Genomic DNA, 22391 nt, shown 5'->3' on the forward strand with positions numbered 1-22391 from the left:
CTATGAGAACATAATGTGGAGTACGCTCTTTAGTTCCCAGCAACACTTCGGGTGCAACATGATGAGACTACCACCTTCTGCACTACTCCGGAAGAGGCCTGGACCTGGATGGAACAAAACGGGCTTGCGCCTTCACACCGAGTCAGGCCCAGATCCCACTCTTCGGGACAACCGCAGAGACGTCCAAGGTCGCGCAACAAGCGCTCTCCACAGGGTCCCACCAAAGATCAAGCAGCAAAAGAGAGGGCCCAGGCGGTGAGGAATGTGCAGAAACACTCTGCATCCTGTTATCCTTCACCTCGGGATCAGGGCAGAGAACTCGAAAGAGAATACCCCATCCTTCTTTTTTTATTTCTTTTTTCTTTTTTTTTATTGAAATCAAGGCATGATAGAAGGAAAGGTCACGTTACATGTACATTGGCAATATTAGTTACTCTACAAATGATACTAGAGACATAGTGATCACGAAGTGATAATGACAGTCCCCATTGAAACATATTCATATCCCATTTACAATGTCGTCTCTCGATCTCAGAGGCTCACATATCTCTTCCCTGTGAGTGTTCAATTGCCCCCAGACTTGCGTCCATTTGTTTGGGCACCCCCTGGCTTCGTATATGGACTTTTCCGTGACCATGCACCAGTCCATATCCCTACCCCAGTCCTCGATACTTGGTGGGCTCTGAGCCCTATACAATCTTGCAATGTTGCGTTTTGCCACCATCAGCCCCAAGATAACCCATATGCGCTCCTTGGAAGTCAGGTCAGTGGGGCCCCCAGACGTTTAGGAGGGCCAGTTTAATGCTACAATCTATCTGCTGACCCTACACTTCTTCCATAAGATGCGCTACAGTCTCCCAATATCTCTGGATAGTCGTACATTCCCAAAGTGTGTGGACAAAGGTTCCCAGCCGCCATCTGAGCAATACCCCATGTGAACCAATAGTGGCCCATACAGATAGGACCTGTGGAGAAGCTTCATCTGTACCAGGTGAAGCCTGGAAGAGATGGCCACCTTGCGGAGGGAGGCCACCGCCGCCAGCCACTCGTCTTTGTCCAAACCCGCCACGTCATGGTCCCATTTAGCCCTCAGGTGAGTTAGGGGATCTACCATGTTGTTGAACAATTTTTTGTAAATGAATGATATAGCCTTCTCTGGCAAGTCGCCATCTAGAACTCGATCCTCGAGTGGGGTGGATTCGGGAAGTTCACTACCTTTAGGGAGAACCGCAAGTAAGGCGCATGTCTGATTTGGAGATACCTGAAGTGTCTTGAGTGCGCCAACTCATATTCTTGCTGCAACCATGTAAAGGGGACCACCCTACCCAACCTCCACAAGTCACCCACCCTGGATATACCTATAAGATCCCAGCGATCAAAGCCCCTCGAGCAAATCAGCCTGCCCAGTTGCTCGCAGTGCCAGAATGGTATGGCCCGAGTAACTTTCCCTTCCCATCCCAAGCACTTGGTAGCCGCCTTCCACACCTGTACCGCATGTCCAGTTGGTCAAGTCAGGGCCAGCTTCAACGACCGCACCTAGAGGGCTCCATCAAAGTTACCTCCCGGGAGGAGCCATCTGTTGATCTGGAAGGCCGGGTCGCCCTGCGGCCTATACATACATTGATTTATCGCTGCTAGATGGGATGCCCAATAATACTTCCTTATGTCTGGAAGTACGATGCCCCCATCGAACCACCCTAACGTGAGCTTGTGCGTTCGATACGAGGTGGCTTCCCCTCCCACAGCAGGTCCCGTATGATACAATCGATTTCTTTAAAGTATGAGGGTGCGACAGGGTGCGGAGTATTGTGCAAAGCATATAAGAACCTGGGAAGGGACATCATTTTGAACAGGGCCGCCTGCCCCAAGAGAGACAACGGAAGTGATTTCAAATGTAGGACGTCAACTTTAAGACGCACGAGAGGCAGCAGGATATTGGCAGGATATTTCGATCATAGAATCTGGACGGATCCTTAGAGACCCAGATCCCCAGGTATTTGAAGCCATCAGTAGCTTCCACCAGTTGATTTCCCCGAGGGAGTGGAGGTCTCTTACCATAGAGGACATATAGCACTGACTTGGTACAGTTTATGGAATAGCCAGCGTAGCTACCAAATACATGGAATATATCCAGGGCTACATTGAGTGATACAGCCGGGGATGCCAGATAGAGCAAAATGTCTGCATATAGCGATATGCGGTCTTCCCATCCAGATGGCCACTTGGGGCCTCCTATGGCGGGGTCATTGCGGACCCACATTGCCAGAGGCTCGAAGGCCATAGCGAAGAAAAGCGGGGACAAGGGGCATCCCTGCCTGGTGCTCCTGCTGAGCATGAAAGCGGGAGATTTCCTGTTGTTCACCATGACTTGTGCAAGCAGCTGTTGGTAGAGAAGCCGAACCCACCTCATAAACTCGGGGCCAAAGCCCAATTTGTGAAGGACAGCAAACATATAGGGCCACTCGATGGTGTCGAAAGCTGAAGCAGCATAAAGGGAGACCACGACGGCGTCTTCTCTGATTTTATCGGCATGGCACAATACTCCGTGGAGCCTACGCATGTTAAGGGAAGTGTTTCTCGCTGGCATAAACCCCAATTGGTCCGGATGGACCAAGCGGGTGATGAACCCAAGCAGGTGAGACGCAAGGACCTTCACCTGAATTTTTGCTTCGCAATTGAGCAACGAGATGGGTCTGTAAGAGGAACATTTATGACTCGATTGGCCCATTTTGTGAATTACTACGATATTAGCAAGCCTCTGATTCTCGGGCAGGATTCCCCCCCCTCTTACTTTCACAAAACATTTAGGTGAGATAAGGTGCTGTCTTGCCCACAGTGAGTTTAAACAATTCAATGGGCAAGCCGTTAGGGCCCGATGCCGTCCCACCGCGTAGGTCGTAGGTCGTGTATGGCTTTTTCAACCTCTGTAACTGTGATGTCTAGATCAAGATCAGAACGTTCCTCATCAGTGAGCGAGGGCAATGAAATATCCTACAAAAATGAGGAAGCCTCCTCCTCCATGTGTGGTGTTTGAGATGTTTAGAGTGACTGATAATATTGGCCGAATGTATCCACTCTGTCCTGAGGGGCAGTGAGACGGGAATGGGAGTCTGTCTCTATCTCAACCACAATGCGATGGGCCTGATCCCAAGCTAACAATTTGCCAGTCTTGTCACCGACGTCATAGATTCTGCTGAGTGTGGCCCTATAGTGCGACTTGGCAGTCTCATTTGCCAAGTCGGTATATTCCTTGACTTTAATATGCAATCTCTGCCGCTCATCCACCGAGTCACGTAACCAAAGGGTCTAAGTGTTCAAGAAAGTCATATCTGCACATTTCTTTCACTGTACCGAGATCTGGGCCAAAGCCACCCCTGTATGACAGCCTTGTAGGCCTTCCAGAGCGTCGTTGTCGATTCGACCATCCCGTCGTTCTCTTGGAAGTAAAGATCTGACTCACTTAAGATCTTATCTCTGATTTGGGGAGTCATAAGATACCAAGGGTTGATCGGGGCTGTACAGCCAACCAAGCGCTCTCCCGCCTCTAGGCGACATAGGATAGATGAGTGGTCAGAGATTCCCCTGACCAAGTGCTGTATTACCTTCACACTGTCAATTTGGTGTGCGAGCGTCAAAACATAATCTATACTGGACATACTGCGGTGTGCACCAGAGTAGAAAGTGTATTGCTGCTCGGCCGGGTGTAGTCTCCTCCAGACATACACCAGGCCCATCACTTTGAACCTACGAGCGGGCGGCAAGGCCCTCTGGAGTCAAAGGTCAAGGGAGTCAGAGACGATGGAATTAAAATTGCCCCAGATCAACACTGCCCTCCGGCAAGGCTAGGATGAGTTCTGCAAAGGTTTGGGTATACAATCCTGGCGGCACATAGACAGACAGGAGATTAAGTATGCGCCCCTCCCAGGTCCCGGAGGCAGCAACAAACCTACCCAGGGTGTTGGTACAGACACAGACAATTGTCATGGGGAATGATTTTCAGACTATAATGCCTACACCCCGGGAGCCAGAACCACCAGATGGAAACCCCATCGCGACATGGCCCTACAAGCTTTTCCAAGCAGGTGCATCTCTTGTAAGAGGACTACACCGGGGGAGTGTCTTTTTAGAAATTGGAGCACTATACCCCGCTTGATCCTGTCTCCCAGCCCGTTGACATTCCACGACAACAGCTTGGGCCCCTGTCTAGTTGTCCATCGTGCCCTGTTGCATGTTCATTTTAATTGCAGGGGGGTCCCCCACGAACGCCCCAGGGGGGAACACATTTTTAGACCACATTCCCTTCATAAACAGCAATACCAAAAGCATTTAACCAGTGATTGCCTTTCCTTGAAACAAGTCATATTTGTCATACCTGAAAAACACAGAACAATACAAACTAAAACATCCCCCCTCAGCCCCCCCTCCCCACCCCTCACAATGAAAAACCCTCTGGACAAAGCACTGAATGAGGTGCATGACGGAGAAATGCCGCGAATAGGATGTCCACCCTCCCAACTCACAAATGAGACCCGACAAACAAACTATACCCTCCCCCCAAGGAACAACCCCCTCCCTGCTACCCTGCTGCATAGGCTTAAAACTACCCACATCCCCAACTAGCAGAGCGCCTGTCGCCCCCAAAATAGTCAACTAAGATAGGGGCTGCCGAGCGAGGCCCTGTGTCAGCCCAAGACCAGGAGAGAGTAGTGGCAATGTAGCAGACAGTCGACAGAATCAATCCCCTAAAAAAAAAAAAGGTGCTGGCGCCTTCCAATCCTCCCCAACACCATACATTACATGTGTTAACAAGGAGTCCCAGAGCCAGGCCACTACCGCGACAGGGTCATTTTCTGAGAGCGCCGGGCTCAGCGATCTGGAGCGCCGGGAGTATCGGTCACAAATGTCCGGTCCCTCTTGTCTATTAGAAGAACCTGGGGAGCACTCAAGAGTGTCTCTCCAGCCGCCCACCACGCGTGAACTGTCTTTCTGCAGTCGCGCCTCGTCCAGCCAAGCCTGTACTGCCGATGGAGTCGTGAAGAACAAGGACTTCCCATTCGTGATGATCTTAAGCTTAGCCGGAAAGAACATCATATATTTGATGCCCCTTTCTCCAAGGGCTCTCTTCGCCCCGTCGAAGGTGCGGCGCTCCTGTTGCACTTTTAGCGTGGGAAGAACCACACCACTGTATTCTCATATAGAAGGTCGCCATGCCATCAGGCCGCCTGTAGGATCGCATCCCGATCCCTATAATTAAGGATCCTGGCGATGATTGTTCTAGGGGGTGCCACAGGTTTTGGTGAAGGGACTGGGGCCCTATGAGCCCTCTTCACCATGAAGAGGGTGGACAGTCTCTTGGGCTTTAAGTGATTAATATTAAGTCCTCAAGGAGGAGATCCATGCTAGGGCCTTCTGCCCCTTCCGGGACCCCCACCACGCGGATATTGTTCCGACGGGCCCACCCTTCCTGATCCTCCAGCTTCTGGCCACCTGGCTGTGCTGCTGAACCAACTGTTGGACCTTCTCTTCAAGGCCACGCGCGGTGGATTGGAGCTTCGTAATACACGTTTCCGTTACAGTGATTCGTTCTGAAGTTTTATTCATGTCTGCCCTGAGAAGATTCATTTCGATGGAGACTGTCAATTTTGGTTTCCAGCATCATTCCCAGCACCTGAATGGCGGACATAATTGAGCTAAAGGATGGCTCCGAAGTGTCGGTTTAACCACCTGTCGCACCCTCCTCCGAGGCTGGTTGCCTCGGGACAGCATATTTGTCCAGTTTGTTCGCTTGCACCGATGGAGCCCTGTAGGAGAGTAGGGTCTGCTATCCTATGGTCACCCCAAATTTTTGCTTTTTGCTTCACTGGTTTTTGACATATTGAGGCTGTGGGCCTGCTAATCAGACCCCCAGCCTGCTATTCTCTCTAACTAAATTGACACAATGCACCCTAGGTGCATAACCAATTGGAAGTGGATCACCCTGTGAGCCCCTGTACCAGTGTACACTAGGTACCCAGGGCATTGGTGTATCTAAGGCCTGCCAGGGGCTGAAGCATGTATTATGCCACCCCAGGCTTGGCCTAACAAATTTGACACAACTGGCTGATCACTCAGCTGGGGTAAGTTGGTGTAACCACCTCTTACTTAGGTGTAGTATACCTATACCTATACCTAACCTTAAATGGGACACATGTTAACCTATAAGTCACTCCTATGGCAGGCCTTAACAATCCTGAAGGCAGAGTGCTTGGTTCCATGTGAGATGGTGCTCTGGCATGAGCTGAGCCTGTCTGCAGTGGTCGGAACCACTTCCTTCTACTGTTTCCGGATATCGTCATACCATATACTCTTAAGTGCATTATGAACCTCGCGGTTAAATGCTATCTTTGGTTTGGCTTTATCAAAACATGTCGAGTAAGGTGTCATACGAATTGGAATACTAACCCCTCGCCAATTCTGGCGACGGGGTTAGCATTCCACCCTTCTAGAGGGACACGACATGTACAGTACCTGAAACCCGGGTAAAATCAGACATAGCCTCAGCTCCACAAAATGGATGCTGCCACCACAGACACAAGTCTGCCCTCCTGCTGCTGGGAGTCCTTCCAGCTTGGGAGACATGGACAAAGGGTTTCCTGCCAGGGGAGGTGCGAGCACCACCCCAGACAGGATTTTGTGTATTGGTCAGGTAGGGCTTGAAAGAAACCAGACATGCCTGAGGCTCACAAGGAGCCTCGGTGCATATGCCAGTTCAATCCGGTCCTGGGGCACACCAGCCCCGGACCTGGGGCGAGCTGGACAAAGGATTGGGGGTGTAACAACCCCCCTTCCTGGTCCCACCCTTAGGGAGGGACCTAGCAGGTAGTCCGGCCCCTAGAATCCGCTTAAAGGTAGGAGCTGTGTCCTAAGACTTCAGACATCCTGGAATCAACTTAACCACAAGAAGAAGACGGGAACATCGACGCTCTGCTGCACAGAGGACTGAAGGAAATCTCCCCTATGGTCAGGGAGTGACCATCTTGCTAACGCAAGCACCAACCAGCTATTGAACGTCTGCTTTGCCGCCGCCTCCTGCCGGAGCCCGAGCCCAGAGCCCGACAAGACCTGGACCTCCAGACCTCTCACCGCCCGATCCACAGTCCCTGCAAAGAAGGAACCCGTGGAGGCACCGAGACACGTGGAGCCAGCCATCTTGAAAGACCGACGACAAGCTGCAAGCGCAGCGACAGAGGCTCCCTCCGAGTTGTGCTTTGGGTCCTGAGAAGCCCAACACCCGAGCAGCATCTGCACCAAAGGTGAGCCCTCCAGCATCTCCACGATCTGCGTGGGGCCCCTCTGCACTTTGCATCTTGACGCGCCTGCCCGGTCCCTGGCCCGTTGGCTAGTGGCCATTTTGGCGACCTATTTGAAAATCAATGATGCTGGTCTGGTTGCTCCAGACTGGCCCTAGCTGCTCTCCAAAAGAGCAGCCCCTCTGACCTTGCTGGTCAGAACAAACAGCTTTCTTGAACTTCCCCGACTCCTGCCTTTGCCAAGGCTTGTTTGCTTCTTTCGAGTCGCCGACACCGCCGACAGCGAGAGCCTGCGTGGGACAGCTCGTGACTTGACTCCTGGACGTCATCGACCTTCAGGGACCACGTGGCTGCGGAGACAAGCTACACCTCTTCACCTGTTTGCACATGACATCGCCTGGTACCTACCTGGTGCCACGCCGGTCACTGGCTAGTGACTGTGAATACTGTCCCCTCTGCTTTCAGGTCTTCTACAACTCCGATCCACCCTTGGATCCACCGCATCTCTTCTGGACCGACCGCCTGCAGCATCGATATCATCAGGCTCCATTGAATCGATAGAAGAAACCCGACGCACTTCGAGACCTATGCACCCGCTTCCTGTGGGTGAGGTAAAGCTGGCACTCCGGTGCCCAAGTGTAGAGAATCATCTCTAGTGTCTGTGTTTCGAATCTTGAGATCGTAGTCTACCCAGAAGAGCCTTTCTGCAGTAACTTTGTAACTTTTACGCACCCATTGAAAACCTATGGGAGCACGCGTGTGACTTTCCTCACTGCACACGCAACCCGTGGACCTCCTGGTCACTAACTAAAGTTAGCTCCTTGTAGGCCCAGCGATTCTAGAGGCCCTAGGCCTTTTCCCTTTCCTGTTCGTGGTACTTATACCACTATTTTAGTATATGGTTTGAGTGGCCACCAGGGCCCATCCATATAAAGTGCAACTTCTGTGTATTATAACATTGTCTTGTTTAACGATTTGTGCTCCTGTGCTCATAAAGAGTCTAGGGGATACTTTGAGAAATAAATACATATATATTTTGAATATATATCTGTGTGGTGTCCTTTCATTGGTATAAAAGGGGGTTATATTTGGTAAAACAGCCTGCTTAACACGCTTTAACGAGTTTAGCCTCAAAGACTGCTTAGCCTACGCTACCACTAGGGCAGCTAGTCCGAAAAGGTTGACTTACAACCACACCAAAAGGGTTGCTTGGCATGGTACAAGGTGGTCACTTTAACTAGTGAACATCATATACCAGGCCAACTTCTCACACGCCCCTTTCGATTTCATTATGGAGCAGTCTCAAACCCAAAAGGAGGAGAACTCACTAGGCCTCCAACAACGCCCGACCCCCTCCGCCACTTTAAGATGGTGAGTGCCACATGCGCAGGCTGTTCTAAGTAGCCCCGCTGGAGGCGGGGTCGTCGCAGTCTCCACACGCCCAACAAGACTACCAACTCCACCAATTGAGAAGTGAGCGCCGGAGCACAAATCCAAGTGCGCAACGTGGATAATTGCTCAAATGGGTCTCGCGTAACCACAGCGACAGAGAATGTTCCAGCCAGTGCACACAGGATATAGGGGTCTCAAACTCCGCACTGCTGCACGCTCACTCAAATGGTGCAGCGTCCCACCAAGCCAATTGGGCCCCAGCCAGGGGGAAGGATCACAGAACAGTAATATGGCACATCAAGTGATTTCACACGGCTGGACCTAAGTGGGGAGGCCTCTGACTTGTTCTTCCCAACCTCACAGGCACAGTACTCTGCAGGGGGTCGCCCTCCCACTGCCAGAGACCCCTGCGACCTCGCCAATTATAGCGGAGCACTCGGAGGGCGCCAATCCCTGCCCAGGACACCCTCTGCCTCTGGTCTCACGCTGCCTGGGCCCATAAAGTCAGGGAGGGAGGTTCCCACGCTCCCCCGTCTTCTGCAGCAGTCAGGGGGGCACTTGCACAAGTTCAGTCCCCGTCGCAACATGTGATTGTCTAGGGCCCCCGGCAGGAATCAAGGCCTCGGGCGGGTGCGGCCGCTTGTCACCGGAGATCCGCCGCAACATCCGGGCCTCCCAGGACAAACATGTGGTGGCAAGGAGGGCCACCAACACCTCCACAGCAACAGGGCCACCCCTCACTCACCTTCCAAGTTTGCCGGAGGCTCACCGCTCTCACTGGGGTTTCGGTCCACCCCTGCTGTACGGGCACTCCCGGGCCGCCACCTCCGCCGCCGTCACAGCCACCCAACACCGGACAGGTACGGCAGCGCGGCTTTCATAATGCAGGGCTGGATTCGAGCTGTCCCACGAAGTCTGTCGAGTGCTGCGGTGTCGGTGACCAGATTGGACCCAACAAGCCTTGGCAACGGCAAGTCACTTGGAATCAGAGAAAGGAGGCGGTGCAGACCAGCAAGGTCTGGGGGCCTCACCCAGTGAGGGTAAGTCAGGGCACATCTGGAGCAACCAGGAAAGCCCAATCAGAAGAGGAGTTGCCTTCGTGGGGACCTATAAGCCAACGGGCTAGCGATCGCGAAGGAGCCTCGAGCGGTCGCACTGGAAACTGGCCCACGGGTCACTTGTGGAGTGGAGGCCAGAAATCTTTGGTGCAGGAGATGCTCAAGGCTGGGGCTACTCAGATCCCAAAGCACAACGTTGAGGAAGACCAGGAAGATGATGGAGCTGCAAAAGATTGCGGTGTCCAGGGGTCACGGTTCCACGTCACCCACGATAGCCACGGGCCTCAGCTTTGCTGTGGACTCAGGTTAGCTTCGGGGAAGTCTGGAAATGCACCTCTGATGATGCAAAAACTTCGGCGTCCAGCGGGAGTTTCAGCGATGCAGACCAGTCAGTTGCTTCTTTGGTGCCTGCCAAGCAGGGGAGTCACTCCTTGATCCCAAGGGAGATTTCTTCAGTCTGCTAGTCAAAGTAGAACATGGAAGGTCCAGGATATATGTTGCAGAGTTTCATCCAGGGCAATCTAAAGTCGCAAGGACTGGGTTCCCATACTTATACAAAGTTTGGGGATTGGACATACTCTAGGCACCCACCTATGGGAGGGTTTGGAAAGAGGAGTGGTTACACCCATTTCCTTTGTCCAGTTTCAAGGCACAGCAGGGGCAGGTAGCCCCTGCAACCGGTTTGAACTGGACTATGCACAGGGACACCAAGTGTGCCCCCAGTGCAGGACTTCAAAGCACCAGAGAGTGCTCCCGTGCAGCCCCAATACACATCTGCCTGTCTGGGCAGGTGGTTACACCTCCCTGGGACAGGAAACCTGTTGTCCAGGCCTCCCCTGCCGGGGTTTCGGTCATCAGCAGGAGGCGAGACCCATGTCTGTGGCAGTGGCATCCATTTTATGATGCCAGGGCGGTAGAAAGTCCTACCGGGTTAGACCAGTGTGAACATGTCTCTCCCTCTAGAAGGGTGGAATGCTACCCCCGCTGCCAGAACTGGCGGGGGGTAGTATTCCAAAGCGTTTGACAGCAAACACGACATGTTTCCGTGCAGTCAGTCCAAAGTTAGCATTTACCGTGAGGTTATAATGCACTTAAGAGTATATGGTCAGGCTGCACCACAAACAGCATCAGAGGAGGTACTCCAAACGCTGCAGAGGAGCTCTGCTCATGCAGGGGCACCCTCTCACATAAAAACCAAGCACTCTGCCTTCAGGATTGTTAAGGCCTGCCATAGGAGTGACTTATAGGTTTTATATGTGTGTGCAATGGTAGTGATATAGGTAGCCTATACCACTGTAAGGGGTGAAAGCACCACCTTACCCAGGCTGCAGTAGCAGACCTGTGGTGTCATTTTGGAGTGCTTCCCAGGGGTGGCATAATACATGCTTCAGCCTCTGGTAGGCCTCTGAGTTACCTATGCCCTAGGTACATAGTATACCATATACTAGGAGCTTATAATGCACTCCAGAATCCAATTAGAAAGGTACCTAATGTACATGGAAACCATTTTAGAGAGGAAGCAGCTAGGCTGGGGTCCTGATTAGCAGGGCCACAGCCAGACTAAGGTCGAAAAACAGTGAAACACCAGCAAAAAGTGGGGGTACCCATGTGAAGCAGATCCTACTCTCCTACAATAGCCCTCCTCCGAATTCCACAATCGCACTTAGCGTCACTTGAATCCCCCATAACAGAGATTGAAATAGTGGACAGCATCCAACAGATGGCGAGAAGAAAAACACTGGGTGCGACTGATGGTCCTTAGGATTCTATGCGGTATTCCGCAAGCAACTGGCCCCTCGCCAGCTTCAAGTGTACATAGATGCTTATGATAAGGGATAATGCCTCCCTCATGCCGGGAGGCCAGATTGGTGGTATTTCCTAAGCCAGGCAGGGACCCACTACAGCTTGGTTCCTATCGCCTTTTGTCACTTTTGAATTCGGACTACAAGATACTTGGTAGGGTGTTGGCCAACAGACTAATAGAAGTAACCCAACTTTTAGTACACCCTGACCAAAACGGACTCATACCTGGCAGGAATACTTGCCTTAACTTGTGCAGGCTTTTTCTGCTATTGGAATGGGCACACACTGTGGCCGACCAGGCCTGGATCGCCTCCCTAGATATTGAGAAGGCATTTGGCACCTTGGGCTGGGGAAATGTACATGCTGTGCTCGCTGGCTACGTAATAGGCCCCCAATTTTTACAATGAATCTCCCTACTATACAACTATCAAACAACATGCATCCGGACAGGCCACAGGATATCGGACCCATTTATTATTGAGCGGGGCATGAGACAGGGGTGTTCCTTATCACCAATTATTTTCACTCTGGTAATGGAGCCCCTGGCCTGTGCACTAAGCCTCCATTCTGCAGACTTAGGGTGTTAAGGCACACAACCAATGGCACATAGTCTTGCTATAAGCGCCGGCGCACTGATTTATCTGTGCAGCAACACAACTGTCTTGCTCGAATTCATGGGCACATATCTAGGCTAAAGTTAAATTGAGGTAAATCCATTCTGTTCCCTATGATGCCTTTCACACCGGAGCAGAAGAGAGACAAACCGCACACCCCTCTTCCCTGGTCCTCTGACACCTTTAAATACCTGGGGGTCAAAGTTTACCACTCAACAACAGATTTAATTGATGATAATCTAGGCTGGGTGATAACCAATGCTAGATCCTCCTTGTTGTTCTGCATGGAACTACCACACTCCCCTCTGGGACACATAGCAATATCTAAAATGTTGCTGTTGCCCAAACTGCTCTACTTCTTCGCTGCCCTTCCCTTTCCGCTGCCCCAGAAATTGTTCAGTGATCTTAAGTCACTTCAAACATCCCTTATTTGGGGCTAGAATAGACTATGAGTTTCCCTTTCAAAACTCTACACCCCATTGTCTGAGAGGGGTTTGGGAACCCCCGATTATGAACAAGATTATGCGGCCGCACAGCTGCAGTGGCCGTGCATTGGTTGGCTGGCCGCAACACTGAACAGCTGGGCTACGGGGCTACACCAGTACTCGATATTGCATTGGCTGCTGGGGTCAGAGACCTTGATTCCGAAGAGGGTGGGAAATATTTTAATCTCCAGTGCCCGCTTCTGTTGGTCTTTTTATCTACACAAGGCACAGCCTCTACTTCCTTATGCCCCTGACTTGCCTCTTTGGTTGATTCCTGGCTGTACAACACTGGCCCCTCGCCTGGGAGTGGTGGAGTGGACCAGTGCTGGAGTCACTTCATGGGGCGACCTATTTGTTGACTCGACTCTCTGCATGTTCAAGACCCTGATAGACGAATAATGGGATACCTCCAGGCTCCTCTTTGGTATATGCATTCCTTTCTCATCAATTGAACAAGGTATGGGGCAAAACACATGATGAGCCTACAACATCCAGATGACTTCAAACACTACTTGTACATGGCATGGGCAGATGGGCCATCAACATATTGTATAACTCCTTAAGGCTAGATTATGCGTCCCCTTTTAACAGCACTTAGGGATTACTGGGACACTGGAATCTCGACGACACTATCTGACAGGCAATGGGAGCAGTGCGTAGGGTTTCCAAAAATCATCTCATTTAAAGCCAGGCTTAATTACACACAATTTAGTTTTCTCCATCACATATATCTTACCCCCACAGGCTAGTGTGAATGTACCCGAGTTCCTCCGATGTTTGCCCGCGCTACGGCATCCCAGACGCTATGTTTATACACATGGTGTGGGATTGCCCACAACTGAGATCATACTAGGAGACTATGGCTGACACACTCAGAGGCCACAGTCACCACAATCACATCACACAGTTCAAATTTTTTGCTGGGTATCCCAAAACGTAGCTCAAATTGTAAAACCCTCAACAAATTCCTAGACCTAGCAATGGGTTTAGCCAAACGGAAACTGGCTATGTCCTGGAAGTCATACTCAGTGCATCACATTCAGATGTGGCTCTCTGACCTACACAGATCGTTGGTGGTCAAGCACAAGATACCCCACATGAATATACTGGCTAAGATCCCCAACCCTCCAGACTGGAGAAAGTATCTCACGGTTAGCAAATCTAAACTACCCTGCACCCTCCCAGAACAGCCAGCTTCTTAGGACCATATAATACTCACTGCCACCCAGGGAGAGACTTGCACCACGAAGAGCTCCTTTCTACATGGGCGCCCACCTCCCCTCAGGCATACAACACACTCAAGGCGTGTCCATGCACCAGACATCTGGTGTCACACCCCCTCCCCGCACAATTCTGCGGCTAGCCCGCACCGCACCTTCATATAGATAACTGCAACCTAGGCAACATATAACATGCCCTCCTTTGTTGGTTGATCAGAGTACTTCCAGATGTGAATTGTAGAAATTGTTACATTGATTTGTTGTATAAAAGGTGACTTGGAAATATGGTATGTTGTGAAGACTACAGCGCAACTGTAACCAAATTGAAGTTCCTGCCAATTCTACTGAAAATTTTATTGTACAGTATTGTTGTAGTGCACGATGGGGAACTTAATTTAACACACAAACAACAACTGATGGTGATGAAACACGCAACTTACACAATTCTACATTTAGACAAATTGGAACTACTTCAATTCTCTATAGCTGAAACACATTTGGCTGTGTGGTCAATACACAGAATTATTTATTTACTTATCTCGAGGTTTCAGTTAATACCTTGCTTGAAAAATTCTTCTGTTGGTAGATATGATCCCCTTGGAAGCAGCTTCATTCATGAATTGTGGTCACTTTCCTTTACATCTTGTTGTGAACATGCCAATAATGAAGTTTTCCTCACTGGAGAAGAATGCAACTCTTTTGTCAGACATTCACTTGTTTGCAAACAAATTAAAATCCACGGCACATGTGATACTTCAGTGCCGAATCTGACCTGTTATTTAAAAGGAATTCCAGTTGATTGATTGATTGATGTACTTATAGAGCGCAGCTATCACCCTACGGGCATCTTGGCGCTTGCATTGGGAACCTGTCCTGGTTTTTCCCTGTAAGATAACCCGTACTGGGCATCCCCAAGGTGAAAGCCAGGCATCCCGCCGCAGGGGGCCGTTGTGGAGATTAAGCAGGCTTGTTGCCCAGAGCTGCATAGTGTGAACTCGTGCTTAGAGTGGGCACCGAAGCGAGAATTATCGAGTCCGTGGATGATTGGGCTCTGGACCCTGCCGCGTCGGGAATCGAACCCAGGTCCCGGGTCTGATCTCTGCTTCAGGGTATGCCTCCTCTAACCAGTGAGCTACACTTCTCCCTGCAAGATCTTCCCCTTATATGGTCCTTTCAAATGGGAGATATCTAATGCTTAGCAATCAAGATTGCTGCAGATTGTGAGCCGAGGTCCCCTATATTTTGTCCGTTTCTCAGCTCATCACTTTGTTACAACAACATATTGTTTCCACCCTCCTCATTGGATTGTAGATAGCTCGTAGTGGCCTTCCATTCCAACTTTGAAGGCAGACTTTAGTAAAGCTAAGCAGACTCAAAGCATTATTCTTTCAACATGAGGGAGCTGTCACATCTGCTCGCGAAAGCTTTGAATTGCAGGTGGCTAGAACTTCTAGTGAAATACAGTCATTGTTAAATTCAAACCTTCCCCTGCATTTCTGTGAATTAGTGCATCAAATTTTTAATACCTGTTATACGGCCGGTCTTGCACACTTTTTTAAAGTTGTCAGCGCCGGTCTCATCAGTTTGTTTATTTGAAGGATTTCCATTGATGTTGTTCCCCATTTGCAGCATTCTCATCCTATTTCTACTTCTCCGCAATGGATGTTCCTTTTGTGTACCCTCTGGAGCTGGATCTTGCCTTTTCCTTAACATTCCAGCCTGCCTAGTTTACCTGCATACATCCCGTGTTCCACTGCCTCTGGTGCCACTTTGAATGGGTATTTGCCTGCCTTTGCAGATGCCCACTGCCTTTGACATTGTACTGGTAAGGAGTCCCTTAGCGACCCATTTTCAGGAAAGTTCCTTGGGTTTGCAACTTCTTCACAATGCGAGGTTTGAGCCACTCACTTTCAAGGAAATATGTTCATCGGCAGATGGATCACGGATAACAGGCTCTACTAACACGGATGCAGGTTGCCCAGTAATTATTCCAGCATTGTCTGGGAAAGATGGTCTTGTCCGTTTTTTGAAACTTGTGACTTGGGCTGTTGATCAGTCATCTTCTGCTGAATCAGACTCCTTTATGGAGTCCCTGACCTTTCAATTGGCAAATGACACAATGGATGCCTCCATATCACCAGAATTCGATAATTTTTTCCAAATTGATAATTCCTTTAAAAGATTTTCAGAATATGATTTTTACAAGCTATATTTTGAGTTTGTTTCTCTTTCAATTACATTCATACTTGTCTTTCTTTTATAGCCCATTGTCCCTTTCCCTGTGTTAGCCTAACTGTGCACGTTGTAGGCCGCTTTTCTTTTGCACGTTACTACATAAAGTATAGTTTCTTACCTGTCGGTGTAGTTTTGCAGCTTGAAGACTTTATGGATTCACTATGCTGAGCATTATTCCACCATCTAGTGGTTGTGTCCGGAATCGTAGTATTTCTTCTCTTTTTTTTCCTTCTGTGGCCCAGGTGGGCGCCGACATCCCACCATTTGGTGTCCTTTGTGACGTCGATGCGCTTCCTGCGGAAGCTCCCACCTTTGGTCTCCATCTTCGGATTCTCTTTTTTTGTCTTGTGTTATCTTCTTTTGTTGATCCATTTAGGTATGATTACAATTGTATCCTCCTTTCCTCCTGTCTCATCTTTCTGGCGGAGAAGGGTGGGATCGCTAGTGAATCCAGAAAGTCTTCAAGCTGCAAAACTACACCGACAGGTAAGAAACTATACGTTTTGCAGTGTGAATCTTTCTGGATTCACGATGCTGTGCAAAGACTTAGTAGCGATTTTTCCTTATTGTGGTGGCTGGGTGGAAGATGAGCACTGGTTACTGAAAATGTGTTGTAAGACCTTCTGTCCCACTTGCGCGTCCTTATTCATTTGAATAACCACACAGTAGTGCTTAGGGAATGTATGCACTGAAGACCATGTTGCAGCTTGGCAAATGTCTTGAATAGGTGTGTTCGCTAGAAACGCAATTGTTGCTCCTTTCTTCCTTGTAGAGTGAGCTTGAATTGCTCCTTGTAACTGTTGTCCTGCCTGCTTGTGGCAGAGTTGAATTGTTTGTGCAACCCACCGTGCAATGGTGTTCTTGGTGACTGGCCGTCCCAAAAAACTGCTGGCAAAGGATACAAATAACTGCTTTGTTTTCCTGCACTCCTTTGTCCTTTCTATATAGTGAATCACAGCCCTTCTGGCGTCTAGCGTGTGTAGCGCTCTTTCTGTGCTTGTAGTAGGTTTTTGGAAAAAACTTGGTATTTGGATTGTTTGCTTAATGTGGAATCAAGACACCACCTTTGGCATGAAGTGTGGGTCCGTTCTCATTACAATACGGTCGTTGTGTATTTGTAGGTAGGGCTCTTGGAGTGTTAGAGCTGGCAATTCACTTACTCTTCGTAGCGACGTGATAGCCACTAAGAAGGCTGTCTTTAGTGTGAGCATGTGTAGTGTAGCCTTGTGAATAGGTTCAAAGGGCGCCTTCATTAATTGAGTTAGCACCACGTTGAGATTCCATGTTGGTGCTGGCATCCTTTTTGGGGGTGCGATCCTTTTAGTTCCTTCCAGAAATCTTTTCACAACTTGGGAGGTGAAGAAACTCTTCCCTGTTTCTCCCCTCGTGTAAGCTACTATCGCCGCTAAGCGCACCCTTAGGGATGTGTAGCTTAGTTTGCTTTGTAGCAGGTGTGTTAAGTATCTTAGTACTGTGGATTCCCTTGTGATCTTCCGTTGTAGTTTCTCCTTGATGCACAATTGGGAGAACCTTTTCCATTTTGCTATGTAGCACTTTCTTGTTGTCGGTTGAATGCTGCCATAGTACTTGCTGGTAGTTTGAGGTGCGCAAATTCTAGATCTTCAGGAGCCATGCTGCTAGGCTGAGGCTCTCTGGATCTGGGTGCAGCACCTTTCCGTTCTGCATTGTTAACAGCTCCCTTCTTCTTGGGAACCTGTGTGCTAGTTCTTGTGCCATTTCTACTATCTGTGAGAACCAGGACTGCCTGGCCCACTGAGGTGCTATCAGGATTAGCGTCATTTTGCTGATCCTGCATTTGTTGAGTACCCTGTGTATCAGTGGTATCGGGGGGAAAGCATATGCATATGTCTTTGACCAACTTATCCATAGCGCATTCCCTTGTGACCGATGGTCTGGTTGTCTGGATGCGAAGTGTTGGCATTTTGCATTCTGGTCTGTTGCAAATAGGTCTATTTGCGGTGTTCCCCACCTTTGGAATATTTTTTCGATTTCCTGCTGGTTTATTCTCCCATTTGTGGGAATCTGACGTCTGCCTGCTGAGTCGGTCTGCTTCCACATTGTCCTTCCCTGGTAGATGTATTGCTAGTAGGTCTATCCTTAGAGGAATGGCCCATGTCCATATTTCCTGTGCTAGCCCTGATAGTGCTACCAATTGTGTTCCACCTTGCTTGTTGATGTAGAGCATGGTAGTCGTGTTGTCCGTTTGGATCAACACCCTGTTTCCGTACAGCTGCTTTTGAAATCCCTAGCTACGGCATTTTTAGAAAACAGCTGAAAGCCTTTTTGTTAGACCCGGCCCTCGTAACATAGCTAGACCTGACCCCTGCACCTCACACCAGCCCCCAAACCCACGGCTTAGCCGATCCTTCCCACCAGAACTCACACGCACCCAACCCGGACTTCCCCGTCCGTGGCCTTCCTCCCTTTGGCCACACCGGGTCCGCGTGCCCACTTCATGCACCAAGATGGCCGCCTGGCCCCAGCGCGACCCTGGCCTAGAGGCGCCAATCCGGCTGGAGGACATCGCGCTCCCCTTGGGAGGAGAGAGGGAGGAGCAGATTCTATCACACCTCTGTGCTTCCCTGGGACGGTGGGTTTCGATCGACCTGCCGGCCTCCCCGAGGGCTGGCTCCACGCTTGCTGGGTGTCTGGGACTCCTCCCGACCCAGCCCTGAGAGGATCAAAAGACAATGGCAGGAATCCCCAACAAGCGACCCCCAGGAGACAAGACCCCTGCCTGCACAGACTCCGGACATCAAAGAGGAGTCGCCCTATAACAAGGGGTGCTCTGGGACTGTCCGGCAGATTCGCCTTGGAACACCTGAGCCCTGCTGAGTGACTCGCGGCTCCCTGAAGATCGTAAGACCTCTGAACTTGTGCTTGAGCCCTGCTGAGTGACTCGCGGCTCCCTGAAGATCGTAAGACCTCCGAACTTGTGCTTGAGCCCTGCTGAGTGACTCGCGGCTCCCTGAAGATCGTAAGACCTCCGAACTTGTGCTTGAGCCCTGCTGAGTGACTCGCGGCTCCTCGAAGATCGTAAGACCACCGAACTGGTATCCGAGCCCTGGTCAGTGACTCGCGGCTCCCACAGACTCTCTTGGTCCCGCCGGGCCCCACGACGACAAGCGTATCCCCCAGCTCGAGGATTGTGAGCTGTGCGCCGGGTACGCTCCTGCATTTGATCCATATCCCCAAAGACTGTCCCGCTACCTCCTACCTCCCTCCAAGACTCTGTGAGCCCGCGCTCTACTTGTATATATTTTGCCTTGCGGATCATAAAGATCCTACCACTCCGATCTGATAAAGATTTGCTCTTAAGAACTCCTCGTGTGGTGTCTCTCTGTCGTGTGGTGCCGAGTGTGCGATCCTAGATACGAGGTTCCTCCCCTGAGGAGTCTCCCGCCAGTGCCCGGCTACGATACCTCGAGGGTGGGTCTCAGGGCAGTCAGGGCCCCCTCCGGGCCCCTCTGAGGTCGCCTTCTAACATTGGTGGCAAGCGACGGAATTCGGGCCCATAATCTAGAGATCGTACCGTGAACGGCTGACGCACTACCGACAAAGATGGCAGAAGGAAACGCCGTGGTTCTCATAGAAAACGACGCCAGTACCGTGTTCCAGGTGGAACAGCTGGAAGAGTACACTCACAAAGAACTAAAGCAATTCTGTAAGGAACTCAGAATCGCTACCACTGGTCTCAACACCAAAGAAGATATGCAAAAGGCACTGAAAGCTTGGGTGGATTCTGGAGCCTCCCGCCCAGAAGGAGCGGGGGAGCCCCACGACGAAGCTGGACCCCCCCAAGGAGAACGCAGCAGCAACCAGGTGCGAGGCTTCGTACCAGACGGGGGCCTATCCCCGGAGGAACTCGCAGACAGAGAAAAAAGTCGCCATCACAAGCTCGAATTAGCCAAACTCAAAATTGAGGGCGAGTTGAAATTAGCCGAGAAAAAGCTAGCAGTAGAACAGTTGCGAGTACAAGGAGAACTAGAAGAGAAGAAACTCCAACGAGAACACGAGGGAAGGAGACTTCAACTGGAACATGAACGCAGCCTGAAGGAAATAGAACTGAAAGCAAGAAGCGAAGAAACGCGGCCCCCGGGGAACCGGGAGGCGGCCGCCCCGACGGAGCAGAAGGTCCACATCCCCAAGGATGTGGTCAAAGAATATTACAAAAATGATGACATTCAGCAGTGGTTCCGGGCCTACGAGGTCGCCATGACCTCCCATCGGGTCCCGCAGAAGGATTGGGGGGCTGGGTTATGGGGACAATTCCTGAGCGAAGGGAGAGACACCCTGCTCGACCTACCCACCTCCATGCAAACCTCCTATGAACACATGAAAGCGGCCCTCCTCACAACGTACGGCCTCACCCCGGAGATGTACCGCCAGCGGTTCCGGGACTGCAGGAAGATCCCGGGTACCAACTGGGTGGAATATGTGAATTTCTTCAGCCGCGCCTTCGATGGGTGGATCAAGGGCAGCAAGGTAACCACCCTAGAAGAACTAACCGACCTTATGTTGTGGGAACACCTGGGGGCCAACTGCTTTGTGGAACTACGCCAGCATCTGCTCGACAGCAAGCTCACGGACCCAAGAAAGCTGGCTGTCGAGGCGGATCGCTGGACCAACACCCGGGTCTCCCGGGGCCCTGTAGGAGAGTACCCCCGAGCCAGTCAGGGACCACCCCGCCAGAGAGGGGGGGGGGAACCAGGGAGGGCAGAGAGAGTCCCAGGCTAGTCCCCCGAAGTCCCAACCTCCACCTTTCCCGGCACCCCCACCAGCTGTATCCGGCCCCCCCCTTAGACGGGGGCACCGGGTAACCATCACTTGTTTCCGTTGCCAGAAGCCCGGGCATTACGCCAACGACCCTGAATGCCCCATGGCCCCACGCACCACCCAGGCAGCACCCCCTGCTAGACAGATAGCCAATGTAGCCCTGGGGGAGGAGGTTGAGGAGGCCGAGGAGTGGGAACCCGCCGCTATGGCCCTAGTATCCTTAGGAGATAGAGAGATGGTCCCTGGGAGCCTCCTGCCCTCTAACACAAAGAAATATGGGCAGCTCGTAACGATCAATGGCCACCAAGTAGAAGCCCTCCGTGACACCGGGGCCAGCATCACCGGTGTCCTCAGCCATTTAGTACACGAAGACCAGGTCCTCCCCAACGTCTTTTGCCCTGTCATTTCAGCCGACAACACAGAAAGCCTATATAAGGTAGCCCTGGTGCCCTTTGAGTGGGGAGGGGTGGTCGGTAAACTGAAGGTTGCAGTGAGAACCTCCCAGCCCGTCGACTGTCTCCTGGGGAACGACCTGGAAAGTTCCCCCTGGGGACAAGTTGAGCGCAAGACCCACCTAGGGATGATGAGCCTCCCTGAGTGGGTGTGCGCCACCACTCGATCCATGGCGGCTCGACTGACCCCCCTGAGGGAAGTCGACGACGCCCCGACCCCTGAAGATAGGATGGTCCCAGCCGAGGGTCCCCCCATTCCCCCACCAGAAAAGTCGATCGCCAGTGACGAACCCCTGCCTTCCGACTCCACCCCAGTCACCGAGTTAGGCGATCTGCCCGAATTAGCCCAGTGGTGCCACGAGGGGGGCCCCTCCCGAGAGGAGTTCTGCCGAGAGCAGGCTACCTGTCCCTCCCTGGTCGGGCCCCGGCAACAGGCAGAGGCCCAGGCCGCAGGCGACCAAACGGGGACGCACCGGGTGTATTGGGAGAATGACCTTCTGTACAGCGAACAGAAGTCGGTGGAGCTAGGGTCCGGCCGAGTGCTGGTGGTACCCCTACGCTTCCGAAACCTCCTCCTGGGCTTGGCCCACGATGTTCCCCTCGCAGGCCACTTGGGCCAGGACAAAACGTACAGTCGCCTCGTGACCCACTTCTACTGGCCCAGAATGAAAGCCGATGTAGGAGCCCACTGCAAGTCCTGTCCCACGTGCCAGGCCAGTGGGAAGAGCGGAGGGAAGAGCAAGGCTCCCCTCCAACCCTTCCCTGTCGTCAGTACCCCTTTTGAGCGGGTCGGGATCGACATTGTAGGGCCCCTGGACCCCCCAAATTCCCAAGGGCACCGGTTCATCCTCGTCCTGGTGGACCATGCCACCCGTTACCCTGAGGCCATCCCCCTGCGCACCGTCACGGCCCCCGTGGTGGGCCGGGCGTTGATGGGAATCTTCTCCCGCATGGGTTTCCCCCGCGAGGTCGGGAGCGATCGCGGTACCAACTTTATCTCCCGATACATGAAGTCCTTATGGCAACAATGCGGATTGTCCTATAAG

General features: G+C 51.4%; 1 long non-coding RNA gene across 2 annotated transcripts in view; it reads left to right on the forward strand.

The window, feature by feature from the left end:
- LOC146830220 (uncharacterized) overlaps positions 1-22391 on the forward strand; it is a 96509-nt gene that overhangs the window by 18991 nt on the left and 55127 nt on the right. The window lies entirely within an intron of this gene.

This window comes from Triturus cristatus, chromosome 5_1, assembly GCF_964204655.1.
Source record: "Triturus cristatus chromosome 5_1, aTriCri1.1, whole genome shotgun sequence".
NCBI lineage: Eukaryota > Metazoa > Chordata > Amphibia > Caudata > Salamandridae > Triturus > Triturus cristatus.